At 38.1% G+C, this 15,821-nt stretch overlaps 1 non-coding gene across 1 annotated transcript; it reads left to right on the top strand.

The window, feature by feature from the left end:
• Positions 1-10,126: 10,126 nt before the first annotated feature.
• LOC112062021 (U8 small nucleolar RNA) lies at positions 10,127-10,263 on the top strand. The gene has a single exon (XR_002890496.1). It is a non-coding gene; the product is annotated as a U8 small nucleolar RNA (small nucleolar RNA).
• The last annotated feature ends 5,558 nt before the right edge of the window (positions 10,264-15,821 follow it).

The following is a 15,821-nucleotide window of genomic DNA, read 5'->3' as shown; positions in this document are numbered from 1 at the left end:
AGGAATAAAACTGGTTATAAAAGAATTAGAGAAAAAGGGAGATAATAAAAAATGAAAACAGTACTTGGCCTGTAATACTCCCATACTTACAGTAGAGAAGGAAGGTATATTTTATGAAGGTCTTTGACCACTACATCATTTTGTACAAGATCTTAGAGAAGTAAGTAAATCTGTTGTTTCATTAACCCCTATAGTCCTTAAGCGTCCAACTCTTCTCACTTGAGACTTTAGTACCAATATCTGCAGTGTTTTTTTCTCTGTAGTTGATCTGCATTCTGAATTTTTTTTCTCCCTCTCTGTTCCTCTAGCACACAAATCTATATTCTTGTTTGTGTTTGCTTACAAAAAAGTACAGTATTTATGGCAAAAGATTCCTCATAACTCTGGGGACTCTCCTACTGTTTTCTCTAGTCATTTACAGGAAAATGTAGAGAAATTTGTGCCACTAGTAGAGGGACAATCATGCAATATGTAGGTGATTTGCTGGTATATTCAGAAACTAAAGAGCAATGCGAAGCTGAAACTTTGTTACAATTCCTCTCTTCACAGGGCCATAAGGCCGCCCTAGGCAAAGTGCAGTATTAACCAAACTGAGGGAAAATATAGCATCTGTTGTCAGCTGAAAGTGGCAAAGTGTTACAATCGAGGAGCCAGCCAATTTTGCAAATAAAAAATTATCTTAGATAATTAGGGAACTAGTAGGATATTGTAGACAGTGGATTCTAGGTTTTTACAGGGCAGTCATAACTTCTGGCAGAGCAGTGGCACATTGTTGTCTAGATCCTCTGGTTTTTGTCCCTAGAGTCTAAAGAGGCTTTTGAATAATTGAAATTGGCTACAGCCTCTCTCTCCCCACAGCTTTGGAGTCTAAATTTTGAAAAACCTGGCATGATTTATTTGACATTTCTGTTTAGAATGCAGATTTGATAATGTTTACTGCCGGGTCATGTACTTGAGATAAAAGTGGCTGACTTAAGGCTTCCTGTGGGGTGGTGAAATGAAATCTTGGAAGCCCATGTTTTGTCCAGAGTTAGGTCTGCACAAGCAGACGAGATAATAACAGTTCCTAGAGCTACAATTCTTGGTCCTAGACTTAAAATGGATACATATGCTACTAATAAATGTTTGGTTCCGCCATGCCACAGAGTAAATTTGGAAAAAATAGGGGATTTTTTACTTCGATAAGAACTAAATTTTCTCATGGAAACGTCATAGCTGATTTGTTAAAGGCTTTACAACTGCCCGCTCAGATATCAGTAATTCATGGTAGAACTCACACAGGGCAGAAGAATAAAGTTTCTAAAGGTAATAATTTTGCTGATAGAGCTGTAAAATTTGCTCTTCAAACATGGCAGACTCATTCATTTATGCTTTTGTTGCTTGTGCTTTGCTGTCATATCCAGGAAATCACTGCCTAGATCAATGTCAAGGAGCCCTGTTTTCTTCCAGGAGTTTTACAGTTTCAGGTTTTAAATTTAAGTTTGTACTCCATTTTGAGTTCATTTTTGTGAGTGGTATAAAATAGGGGTCCACCCTCATTCCTCTGCATGTAGTTATCCAGTTTTCCCAACACCTTTTTTTGCAGAGACATTCCTTTCCCCCATTGGGTATTCTTGGCACCCTTGTCAAATGTTAGTTAATCATATATGTGGGGGTTTACTTCAGGGCTGTTGATTCTGTTCCATTGGTCTATGTGTCTATTCTTAAGCCAATACCATACTGTTTTGATTACTATAGCTTTGTATTATAGTTAGAAATTCAGAAGTGTAATGCCTCTGGATTTGTTCTTCTTTCTCAAGATTGCTTTGGCTATTCTTGTTCTTTTCTAATAAAATAGAACTACCATATCATACAGCAATCCCACTTCTGGATATATATCTAAAGAAAATGAAAACAGGATATTGAAAAGATGTCTGCACTCCTGTGTTTATTGCAGCATTATTCACAATAGCCAAGATATAGAAATAACCTAAGTGTCCATCACGGATGAATAGATAAAGCAGATGTAGTACATATATACAATGGAATATTATTCAGCCATGAGAATGAAGGAAATTCTATCATTTTCAACAACTTGGATGGACGTTGGGGACACTATGTTAAGTAAAATAAGTCAGAGAAAGGCAAATACTGTATTATATCACTTATATGTGGCATCGAAAAAGGATAAACTCAGATTCATACTTCCCATGTGAAGCCAGCACCATAGAAGGACTAGGACTGTGATTCCCTAGAGGATTTGAAACTTAAGTTTTCTAGAATAACTGAAGTCGATACTTAATTCAACTGAAAGGAGGTGTTCTAGCAAACTTACTATTCTCACAGACCCCCTTGCTGTCCTGTTCACAGTAGTGGCTATCAAGTACTTTAAGAATCATGTTTTACTAGAAAAAAAAAACAGGTTTCTTGTTAAAATATGGAAATATACTGCTTGGACTGTTTCATGCTGGAACAACAACAGTCCCACAAAGCTCTCAGAGACGCTCACTCCAAGATATTGTATAATCACTTGTTCAAAATTACAGGACTATTCATATTTAAGACAACAGGTGGGTATTGGGACTATGACTATCCTGAAAGAGACAGAAAGATGGTATAAAAAAGCAAAGCATCTAACTAATAGACAAACAAATCTGTTATTTACAGATAGAGACTTCAGAGGACAGGTCTAGTGTCACTCCATTAACCTTGGGATGCAGGTCCTCTCCAGTCCCAATATATAGAGATAAACAAGGTCATTATTTGTGGAGGTTTAATTGACTGCTATAGTAATATAATTACTGATTTGGACCGATGCCAAAAAAGAGCTTGGGTTTGTCCTCAAGGCTTAAAACAATTAGAGCCATGTACATTAAACACTGGAAGTTCAAACTCTACCCTTCAACAGGTGCCTTGTAATAAGACATTGTTACTAGATAGTGGCCAAATGTCTTTGTGTTTCACATCTGGGAAAAATTATTTGGTGAGATGGAGCACTTATTGAAGAACTCTAAATCATCATGTAAATGTTATATTACTTATGTAATTAAGGGAAACTCAGGAGAAATTTATTGGCCCTAGTTAAAATAGTTAGATGATCAGACTCTAGAGTTATGCTCTCCCTTAGGCTTGGATTGCGTACTATAATATTTTATAAGGAACTACTAAATAATACTCAAACAGTTACTCATTTGGAAGTTTGAGCAATAAAGCGTCACAACAGTTTGTAAAATTAATGTACGATGAAGAACTTTTGCACATTGCTAATCAAGAATTTGCTTTAACCATTCACCATTGGTCTGATATATTTAAAGGTTTTCTCCCCAAGGCAAATAATGTACTGAATTTTTCAACCCATCCTACTTTATTTCTGTACTTGCATTGCTTTGTAATTTACCACAGACTTGTTGGTTATTTAGATGGCTGTAATTTGCCCAGAGAAAGGTAGAAATGGCAGTGGAAATAAATTTTAAAACAGTAGTGTTAACTATTTTGCAGCAACAAAGGGAGGGTACTGTAAAGATAAATACAAATTAAAAAATTAAAAATTTTAATTCTTTTTTGGTGTCCAAAAAAAGGAATGCGACTTCCTTTTTTTTAGAGCATTTACTTTAGAAAATTTGTAAATACAAAAAACCTTTCTCTTTTAAATATTCTTGATAATTTTATAACCCAGGAATGTTTTCCTTTGGATAAACTCTAACACAGAGGGCCACCCCAATTACCATGTGCATTTAGGAAGAATTGTGTCTGACAAAAGGTGATACCAAGTCCTCTTACTTGAGGACTAGCTATCTTTTATCTTGAGAACATGGATGTAACGGGTTGTATCTGCTTGGCTGTATAAAAGGGTGAGATTTCTTGTTGACTTTGCTATCTCTTTAGTTGCTTGCCTGTGATGCACATCATATCCCAGTTTAATGCTTATTTAATGATAAAAATATTTTCTTTCCTGTATGATAACATTGAATTTTACCTGAGCCCTGTGATTCTGGAAAACAGTGTAGGTTACAAGGTTCCCCCCCACTTTGTGTTCCAGGAAATAGCTTACCTCAAAGAACCATTCTTCCCCATATAATTTAAATAAGACTCATGGATTTTCCTTTGTTTACCTATGACAAGGCCAGATACAGATCCTCAAAAATACCACTTTTTGGTCTCATGAATGATCAGTTGAAACAAAATGCTTGTTAGCCAAACTTTAGTTAAGCTTCTTTTCTTCCTCCAGGCCCCTGAATTTTTGGCCTCCTCTCACCAGAGCCAGCATACAACCCCTCTTGAGAATCAGCTGTCCTCAGGGTAAAACATTCTCTGATTTAGTATCCAGTCACACTACCCCTTCATCCCCTTTCCCCACACCCAGTTTTTTCTAGCATTGTTTACTCCTATCTACAAAAGAGAATCCCTTGTTGCCTAATGCTTGAAATCCTTGCAGATCTTATGGTCACAGCTTTTCTCTATTGCTCTAGGTGCCCTCGCCCTGTTTCAGAAGTCCCTTTCTACCCTTGTAATAATCCTTTTTCAAGAAAGATCTCTCCTTAATAGTCTAGGTTTGTTTTATATTTTACACATAGCTTGTAGAGAGGCATTTTTGAGTCAGCAGGATGGTTTGTTTTAATTATTTCCAAAACACATATAATATAATGTCATCATAGGCATGACATCTCATCACCTTTGTCATAATATATTGGTTAGAAGCAAGTCACAGGCCCTACCCACAATGAATACACAAAGGCATGACCACCAGGAGGTGGGGATCACGGGGGCCCCATGAGGTTCTGTCTGCCACAGTTTACCCTCCAGGCCTCAATATTTCAAGTCCCCACCTTATACAGAATTCATTCACCCTCACCCAAGATCCCCCAAAGTCTTGCCTCATTACAAAATCAACTTAAAATCCAAGTCTCATCATCTAAATCAGGTCCACCTGCAGATGATGAGGCTCTTGGGGGGAAGTTCATTAAGCAAACCAGCTGGGCACAATAAATCTCTATTTATGGGCATATAAGATAAAGAGACAAGTCATCTGTCCTAACAAATCCAATGTACAATGGAGAGATAGCAGTAGGGTAACATCTATAGACATTCCTGTTTAGAAACAAGAAAATGGGAAGTATAAGAGCCACTGGACAATAGCAGTTCTGAAATACCCATGGACAAATGTTTCAGTTCCTTGATTAGATTTCACAGCCTGGGAAAAATTCCTCGGGTTATCACCTCCATCTTGTGAGTCGTCCTTCCTTTTTTATGGAAGACAGCATGTGTTTGTAGTTGAGAATGTAAAACAGTTACTTTGCAGGCTGTGATCAAATGCACTGGGACTAGTACTTGAAACACCTACCTTGCCTCCCCCAGTGGAAAGTTTCTTTCTAATTTATCCAGGATTCGAGAGTAACTGCTAAGAGCCATTTTACATTTTAGGCTTTAGTCTCTCAACTTTGAGACATACTATCTGAGGGTCTCCCATATCCTTACCTCACCCACCATATAGCTAAGCTTAAAACTTCCTTTCCCCTGAAAAACTGCAGCTTCCCAAATGTCCAGATGGATTTGCCTCAGGGCTTTTACACCTAACAGCTCTCACCTGGGCTCCCACCCCTTCACTCCTTTTTAATTGGGCTAACATGATATAACTTCTAACTGCTCTAGACACAAAATCCCTAAGATCCCTAAGAATATCAAGGTGTTTTCCAAAGAGCACATGTTCAGTTAATGTTTAGAGAATAAATGAGTCAGTGAACGTGCTAATTTAAGTTTTAATTTCTCCTACATTCTTGGATTAGTTAAGTAAATTCATGTATGCGTCTTTTAATTTTACAAAATGATGGACTGAATGTATTAGGAAAGCCATGAGTCAGCCATCTTCACATTACCTATTTCTTAAACCCAACAATTTTACTACTGAGTTCTTTCATATTTCCAAAGAAACACCTACTCAGTGCCATGATATCCTATTCTATATCATAAAATAAGATGGAAGGTTTACCAATTTGTTTTCCAAATTACATAGCTCCTACACTTAAACTTGATACATAGCAATAAGTATATAACCAAAGATTTGATTAATAAACTTATATTCTGAAGCTATTTAAATCTTCTATTAAAAGACACATTTAGAAATTAATTAGAAAGAATGAATGAAATTAAGAAAGAGTGAAAAAATTACTTAAAAAAAGAAGGAAAGAAGGAAGGGAAATCTCCAAGATACCACATAAAACAGAAAGACAAAATGATATATGTTGTGTTTCCTCCAGCCCAGTACCAGTTCTCCACTAGTTGGAACATTGTTTGCTCTCTTCAACCACAAATTAAAGAAACCAGTTCAGGCTCATTGTGGGTAGGAGAAGAAACTGGACATGACCCTGGAACATGTGCTGTCCATGGCAGTAGTGCTAACCCTTGCTACAACTTGCTCAGGCTCTCTCTTCCTCATTTCTAAAAGCTTCCTCATATTGGTGTGGGAAGGAACTGTGTATAGTGTAAGTGACCTTGCCCAAACCTGCAGGACATTCATCTTGCTGGTTTCAGCATGGTCTCTTGGACCTCACAGAAATTCATAGTGTGGAGGATCTCTGTTGGCTACCTGCTGGCACTTCAGTTACTTTTCCTGCACAAATCTTTAGTGGTAAGCTTCCTAGGCTCTCATAGATGAAGTGTTTCCTCCCAGTCTACACACCCATTATATTCAAGAATTCCTAGATCTCCTCCTTAGTAGGGCAGTTGCCTTTCATGAAGATGTGCCAAGGAGAGTCATCAGAAGACTGGTCTTGGGCAATCCCTGCCACCATTCACACTCCCATCATTAGTGACATCCAGTTTTCTGACAAGGCCATAGAAGTGCTTGGTAGATTACACTTTCTCCAAATTAAGGCAGAAGACCAGCTCCATGTGTTCAGAGGCTTTCCAGAAGATCACAAGGAAGTGGTCCCTGTATTCTTTGTTGACCTTTTTCAGCATGTTTGCCTTTGTAATGGGCATTCATTTTACAACTGAGCAAAAGGAACTGCACCAACAAAGTCACCTTCTTTGTTAGAAAGTCTCTGCATGGGTGCTCACACAGAAACAGCTACCAATTGTGTGTATGTGTGAGTGTGAGTATATATGAGTGTATATGTGTGTACATGTATATATGCATAAATATACCCAGTCTCAAAAGTTTCTTGAAAAATACTAGCCTATGTGTGATTTACTGTGATATTCATTATTCTATTTCGAGCCCATACACTGTGTTCTATTAAAAATAATAATAAAGGCCAATGCTCACCTCTAAAGAGGTTTCAGATGTGCAGCCATAAAAGGAGAAATTGACAGAAACACAGTAATAGTGGGGGACTTTAACACCCCACTTATGTCAATGGACACATCATCCAGACAGAAAATCAATAAGGAAACACAGGCCTTAAATGACATATTAGACCAGATGGACTTAATTGATATTTATAGAACATTCCATCCAAAAGTAGCAGAATACATATTCTTCTAAAGTGCACATGGAACATTCTCCAGGATAGATCACTTGCTGGGCCATAAAGCAAGCCTCAGTAAATTTAAGAAAATTGAAATCATATCAAGCATCTTTTCTGACCAGAATGCTATGAGATTAGAAATCAACTACAAGAAAAAAAACTGTAAAAAGCACAAACATGTGGAGCCTAAACAATATGTTACGAAACAGCCAATGGATCACTGAAGAAATCAAAGAGGAAATTAAAAAAATACCTAGAGACAAGTGAAAATGAAAACATGACAAACAAAAACCTATGGGACGCAGCAGAAGCCATTCTAAGAGGGAAGTTTATAGCAATACAGTCTTACCTCAGGAAACAAGAAAAATCTCAAATAAACAACCTAACCTTACACCTAAAGCAACTAGAGAAAGGAAAACAAACAAAACCCAAAATTAGTAGAAGGAAAGAACTCATAAAGATCAGAGCAGAAATAAATGATATAGAGATGAAGAAAACAATAGAAAGGACTAATGAAACTAAAAGCTGGTTCTTCAAAAAGACAAACAAAATTGATAAACCTTTAGCCAGACTCATCAAGAAAAAAAAGGGAGAGGGCTCAAATCAATAAAATTAGAAGTGAAAAATGAGAAGTTATAATGGACACCACAGAAATACAAAGGATCGTAAGAGACTACTACAAGCACTATATGCCAATAAAATGGACAACCTAGAAGAAATGGACAAACTCTTAGAAAGGTACAATCTCCCAAGACTGAACCAGGAAGAAATAGAAAATATGAACAGACCAATCACAAGTACTGAAATTTAAACTGTGATTTAAAAATTTCCAGCAAACAGTAGTCCAGGACCAGATGGCTTCACAGGTGAATTCTATCAAACATTTAGGGAGGAGTTAACACCTATCCTTCTGAAACTATTCCAAAAAATTGCAGAGGAAGGAACACTCCCAAACTCATTCTATGAGGCCACCATCACCCAGATACCAAAACTAGACACAGATACCACAAAAAATAGAACAGTCATATGGATACATGGGAATACTGTAACATAATTACAATTAGCTTTTTAATTTTTCTAGTTTTTTGATAGGTGAAAAATAACACTCTTTTTTCATGTTTAATGTGTTTATTCATTATTTATTATAATGTGTTTAATGTTTATTATTCATGTGTGTTTATGTTTCCTGTTTATTGTTCATGATGTTTGCCAATATTTAGTGTGGTCAGATTTGAATGAAATTTTTATGTATAAAAAATTAAAATTTGTTCTGAACATTTAAAATAAACAAATCACAATGTCACCGTTATTAAATCAAGAAATAGGTATAACTATTTTACACACTTATTGAGAAGAAATAGAACTGAAAATAATTAAAAAAAAAAAGAAAAAAGAACTCAGGAACCATGAGCTGGGGATGTCATCTAGATTATCTTTTCCAGATATGTCCACACTCAGCCCTTTATGTGCAGAATCATTGAGGTAATTAGCCTCAGGACATCTCCCCTCAATTTCTCCCTCTCTGCAGTTTTAGGTCCCCTTTCACTACTCACTGGTTTTCCTGGCCTGTCTCAACTGTCATCACTTCCCAAGCCTGCCCACTCATACTGCCCCAAACTCAGTGGAGGAGGCACTGTACACAGGGTAAAAATACCAGACTCCAGCAGCCATCAGCACAGCTCCCAGCTAGGAACACTGGCAAGGATGCAGTGAACCACCAGAATAGCCAAGAGATGTAGCTCTCCCAGCATCTAGCATCACTGGGTGACACAGAAAAGCTACCTATATTCTGCCTGATGGTAGGCACAGAGGATTCTAAGGTAGGTGAGGTATTTGGCATGCCTCTAGTCCTTTCATCCAGTAGATCTGCCCACCCACGCCTCTCAACTTCTAGCTGCTGGTGGTAATTCAGAGATTTCCCAAGCTTATTGTCAGAAGTTATCTTGGACCCTCTACCCACGTTGTCCACCTTCTCTCCTTATAGTCCCTTCTCTACCTTATGCTGAACTCTAAATCCCGAATGCTGACTGCCAGCCTACCATGGGCTCTCTAGATGAGGTTTTTCATGTGGTCTCTCTCACGAACTCTGGCAATTGCTCTGATCTCAGATCTTCACTAGCTAAGCGTGTCCTGCCTGGTTCTCTTGCCCAACAACTGATCGTACTCATCAAGTCCTTGCTTTTCATAGTAAAGGAGGGATGTCTTGTTGATATTTCAGAATGTAAAGTATGCCTAGAAGAATCCTGGTACTCAAGACATTAATGCAGAAATCCAGCTCCATATGGGTAACAGTTTAATTTTATACTCAACCTATTTGAAAATAAGGAACTAAAATAATGAGACAGTATCTTTCATCTGAAAGTTTGGCCAAAATTTAAAAGACTGATGAAATAAAATGCCTATGAGAATGTAAGGCATTCACACACGTGAATCTGAAAGACTGTAAATTGGTATGGCATCTTTAGAACAGAAGTTCAGCAATATTTGTAAAAAATTTCAGTCTTAACACTCTGCTCACTTTAATCAAGTTTGCACTTTGCTGTGTCTTTCCTGTGAGAAAGCATGCACATTTGTCTAAGATTTCATGTTCAAAGATGTTGATCTCAGTCCTATTACTCATAGCAACAAATGGGGAACAATTTTTATGTCCATTAGGAGGAGATTGGTTAATTATCACACAAACATAAGAAGTAGGGTAATCCTTACGTGTCTTTTTCTTGGAGGGCAGTTTGGAACATGTTGATTGGAAGTCTCATGATACATGATTAACATCTGTGCATAATCAAGACTTGCAACACCCTGATTGCTCCTATCTTAATCTTCCTGAAGATCTTTCCTTCGAATGGCCGAAAGGTACGAAAAGATGCTCAACATCACTAATTATCAAGAAAATGAAAATCAAAACCACAGTGACATATCACTTCACACCAGTTAGGGAGGTTATAATTTTTAAAAAGCATAATTAAGTGTTGGCTTGCATGTGAAGAAATCAAACCCTTGTACACTGTTGGTGGGAATGTAAAATGGTATAGCCACTATAGAAAATAGTATGGAAGTTTCTCAAAAAATTAAAAGTAGAACTACCATATAATCCAGCAATCTCATTTCTGGGTATGTATTCAAAAGAATGGAAATCAGGATCTCTAAGAGATGTCTGCATTCTCATGTTCCTTGCAGCACTACTCACAACAGCCAAGATATGGAAACAACCCAAACGTCCATCAAAGATAAGCGAAGAAAGAAAATGTGATTCATTCACAAACACACACACACGAACGCACACACACAATGGAATATCATTCAGCCTTAAAAGAGGAAATCCTGCCATTTGCAACAATATGATGGACTTGAAGGACATTATGCTAAGTGAAATAAGCCTGTCACAGAAGGACAAATACTGCATGGTTCTGCTTAAGTGAGGTTCCTAAAATCATCAAACTCATAGAAGGAGAGAATCAACTGAGTTACCAGGGGCTGGGGTGAGGGGGAAATGAGGAGTTGTTCAATTTTGTATAAAGGTTCAGATATGCAAGATGAATTAGTTCTCAAGATCTGCTGTACAGCATGGTGCCTATAGTTAACAATACTGAAAATTTTTGAAAGAGCATAGATCTCATGTTAAGTGTTTTCACCATGAAAAAAAACCAAAGGGACATGAGGAAACTTTTGGAGGTGATGGATATGTCTGTTACGTTGACTGTGGTGATGATTTCACAGGTGTATACATGTGTCCAAACTCAAAATTGTACATATTAAATATGTGCAGTTTTTTATATCAAATATATCTCAATAAACTTTTTTTTTTTTAAGAAAAAGGATCTTAGTTGTTAAATGAGTGTGGTGGATCTTTGTGTGCTGTCATGGAAATATTCTGCATTCATTTTGTTCAGTGACAGGGTCAAGAGGCAGAACAATATGTACGTTGTTAATCATACATGTTAAGTTCAATATGTTTTTATAGCACATCTACATATGAAAAAGCCTCAGGTCAGCTTTAAAATGGCACACATCAGTTTGTTAATTGTGGTTGCCTCTGAGGAGGGGGCTGGATTTTGAGGAAAGGGGGAGACTGTAATCTATCTGTAAGAATTTTTTGCAGCAAGAATATATGTACTATTACCTTTGTAATTACAATATTTAAATACATCTAACCACAAAAATAGTAGGTATGTGGAACTTCCCTGGTGGCACAGTGGTTAAGAATCTGCCTGCCAGTGCAGGGGACACGGTACATATTAAATATGTGCAGTTTTTTATATCAAATATATCTCAATAAACTTTTTTTTTTTTTAAGAAAAAGGATCTTAGTTGTTAAATGAGTGTGGTGGATCTTTGTGTGCTGTCATGGAAATATTCTGCATTCATTTTGTTCAGTGACAGGGTCAAGAGGCAGAACAATATGTACGTTGTTAATCATACATGTTAAGTTCAATATGTTTTTATAGCACATCTACATATGAAAAAGCCTCAGGTCAGCTTTAAAATGGCACACATCAGTTTGTTAATTGTGGTTGCCTCTGAGGAGGGGGCTGGATTTTGAGGAAAGGGGGAGACTGTAATCTATCTGTAAGAATTTTTTGCAGCAAGAATATATGTACTATTACCTTTGTAATTACAATATTTAAATACATCTAACCACAAAAATAGTAGGTATGTGGAACTTCCCTGGTGGCACAGTGGTTAAGAATCTGCCTGCCAGTGCAGGGGACACGGGTTTGATCCCTGGTCCAGGAAGATCCCACATGCCGCAGAGCAACTAAGCTCATGCGCCACAACTGCTGAGCCTGCGCTCTAGAGCCCGCAAGCCACAGCTACTTGAGCCCACGCACTGCAACTACTGAAGACTGTCCGCCTAGAGCCCATGCTCTGCAACAAGAGAAGCCACCGCAATGAGAAGCCCGCTCACCGCAACGAAGAGTAGTCCCCGCTCACCACAACTAGAGAAAGCCCACATGCAGCAACAAAGACCCAATGCAACCAAAAAATAAATTAAAAAAAAAATTTAAAAAGTAGGTATGCATTAATCAGATAAAGTAACTGATGCAACAGATAAAACCTGCAGACCCACAATGGCTTAAAGCAACAGAAATTTATTTCTTATACACGTAAAGTCCAATGTGGGTAGGCAGGGGCCTCCACTGTCAGATGACCCAGGGATCCAGTCTTCTCCCATTGGCGGTTCCACTTCTCAACAAGCGATCTCCATGTTTGCTGCTGAATGGAACAGAAAGCATGGAAGTGGCATAATGGCTTTCAAATTCCTTGGCTTGGAGGTGACAAACATTGTTCATATTTCAGTGTCTGCGTAGTCACATGAGCCTTCCTAAGTACAAGCGAATTGGACTGAATGTGTAGGACACGTTTACAGGTGACATTCGGCACAAGGGAAAACCAGGATTTTCCTCTGGGGCAAGAACTGAGATAAGAGGCGTATGAAGGATGGTGAATTATTTTGATCTTTGTTGTTCAAAGACAGGATATCTGTCAGGAAACCCCTGACATTTTTCCCCTCCTAGAACGACTATGGGTTCTGAGGAATTCAGCCTCAGTAGATGTTTGTTAGACAGTGAATTCCATGGTCTTTTCTCATCTTCAACTTATGAGGGAGGCTTTCATAAGCTCATTCATTGGTGTATGTGTTCAGTGGCCAGTCTCCAATAACACATTCCTTCAAAATCCTACTGACAATATCTGGGTCATTTACAAACCCCCCCATCTAACTTCAGTTATATCCCAAGAACCAGTATCTTCTGTAAGAAATAAGACTGTGATCACCAGCTCATTTGGAATATACTCTGAAACTTGTGGGCTGGGATGGGGCTGTGGTAACCAGGTATCTAGACTTCACTGTCAGTGGTTCCACTGGGCGTGATGGGACCTTCACTGTACACGTGCAGAGAGTTGGAATGCTTTAATCAAGGGGAGGGCATATGACTCTGGACTGCCTGTATCACAGGAAACAGGGTGCAGCTCCAGAGGTCACAGTGAAGAGCTGATCAATGTATGAGGTTCCGATTTGGGCAGGAGGGCACACTGGGGAAGACCCAGAGGAAACATGCTGTAATTCAGGAAAGTGCTGGTACAGGACTGTGCCAGTATGTGAGCACAGTCACCTGTCAGGGAACCCTGGGGCTAGTGACAGGGGGATCCTCAGCATATGAAACCCACAGACAATCCCCAAGTTGTGCTTTATTCTCATATTCACCTTCCTTGCCATCAGGATCGCTTTTTGTACTTTGACTAGAGTGTCTTGTTTTTTAATTGTATGTGATACATCTTGGAGTAGTGAGAATAATGGAGAATGAAAAGACAGAAGGTCTGCCTCAGGTTGGAGGAGTGGAAAAGTGTGGGCTCTAGAAAAATTTGGACCAGGGGTCTAGTCCCAGCTCTTTCACTTATCATCCATGTGAACTTGAGAAAATTACAAGTTCTTCATCTGCAAAGTATGTCTAATAAGCCCTATCTTGTAGGACTGTTGGGATATATGTAATGGATATGAAGCACTTGACAGAGTAAGGTCTTTAATGAATGGCAGTTATCATATGATTTTTTTTTTTTTTTTTACTGCAGATGATACCACCCTCCCCTCTGGGAAGATTTATGTTATATTAATCCAAGAGATATCACAGAATATGCAGTTTCCACCAAGTGATCGCATAAAGCTGCTTAGCAGGTAAAACAAAATAAATTCCCCCATTTGAGGATGTTACTTAATTTGTATGTGGGGTTGTCCACCCCAGTTGCATGCAACTCAGAGGTCGTAGAATTTGTGTCAAGGACCAACAGTGTCCCCCCGGGTGCCTTTCCATCCAAATCACCTGTATTTTTATCCACTTCTTCACCACCTAATATGGAGCCCTCCCTTAGAGTTTGCAAAATTATACTCAAGATAACCTAATTAAAATGCCTTTTTAATGCCTGAGATATGGTTCTCAGTATTCCACCTCAAGGGAGTATCACCTTTATTTCTCATAAATTCCTTGGAGATGGTGTGCATAAAACAACTAGATTGTGCTCTGTGTTCAGCTGCACTTGAACAAGAGCAGAGGACACCTTCCATTTCTGCCCGAGGAGGAGCTTTCCCTCTTATTTACTGATGATACTAAAGTAACTCTTATGAACAGGTTTGCATTCCAAGGTTTTGTCCTCTAACTCTGAGAAACACCGTTTGTATACCTGGCCTCTGCTCACCAGTCCCACAGCCTCATGTAGTCTAACACCCAGCTTAAATTAACAGGATATCCCACTCAGAGACTTGTATTTTCCCCAAACTTCTGTTCCCCAGGGAATTTGTACCTTATTGTTTTCCCCCTCCCCTTCCCACTTCTCCCAACCCCATCCCTGTCCCATTACCTCCTTACTCCTTCTTACTTGTCCTTTAGGTCTTAGAGGGTATTTCACCATCTTCTCTATATAATTACTGCTCCTTGACTGTACAATTCTAAAGGCAGGGTGTTTTGTATCCTAGTTTCACCATTTATAACACAATAATTTTCAAAGAGCAGATGCTCAGTATTTGGAGAATGAATGAGCCAGTGAGCATGCGTTCTAGTTTATAAATGTTTTATTTCTCCTACATTCTTTAATAAGCTAAGCAAATCCAGGTATGTATCTTTTATTTTTACAGAATAACAGACTAAAATGGATAAGGGAAACCAAGAACTGCACATTTTTTTAACTTTTTTTCTCCTGTATTTTTTTAACATCTTTATTGGAAGTCTCCTGTATTTTTTGATCCCAGTAATTTTACTGATAAAATTTTTCACATTTCCAAAGAAATGCCTATTACCATGCCATGTTTTATTGTTCTAGTTCAATAAATACGAAAGGTTTCCCAATTTGTGTTACAAAATAATAAAACTCTTAATCTTAACTCTATTAAGTTAAATCTAATAAATATGTAACTGAGGTCACTAATAAATTTAGATTCTGAAATTCTTATACCTTCTATTAAAGAAACAACATTTAAAATATAACAAAAGGAAAGAAAGAAAGAAAGGAAGGGAGGGAGGGAGTGGGGAAAGAAAAGAAAAGAGAAGAAAAATGAAAAGAAAAGAAAAGGAAGAGAAAAGATTAAACTCTAAGTTTACCATATAGAATAGGAACACAAAGAGGATATTACACTGTGTTCCCTATAGACCCTCCCTGGCCATCCACAACTTAGAATGTTACTGCTCTTTTTCCACAAGGAAAACAGTCTTCTCAGACTTCATCGTTTGAACTATAACCTAAAGAAAAAAGAAAAAGTAAAATTCCAAGTTAGCAATACACAGGAGGAACTCAGGGATATACCCTTGTCCAGTCCCACCCTGGCCCTCTGCTATTAGAACACTGACACACCTTTTCAACCAAAAAGTGAAGAACCAGCCTTGAACT

This window comes from Physeter macrocephalus, chromosome 21 (assembly GCF_002837175.3).
Source record: "Physeter macrocephalus isolate SW-GA chromosome 21, ASM283717v5, whole genome shotgun sequence".
Lineage (NCBI taxonomy): Eukaryota > Metazoa > Chordata > Mammalia > Artiodactyla > Physeteridae > Physeter > Physeter macrocephalus.
This window is presented reverse-complemented; position numbering and strand designations above follow the sequence as displayed.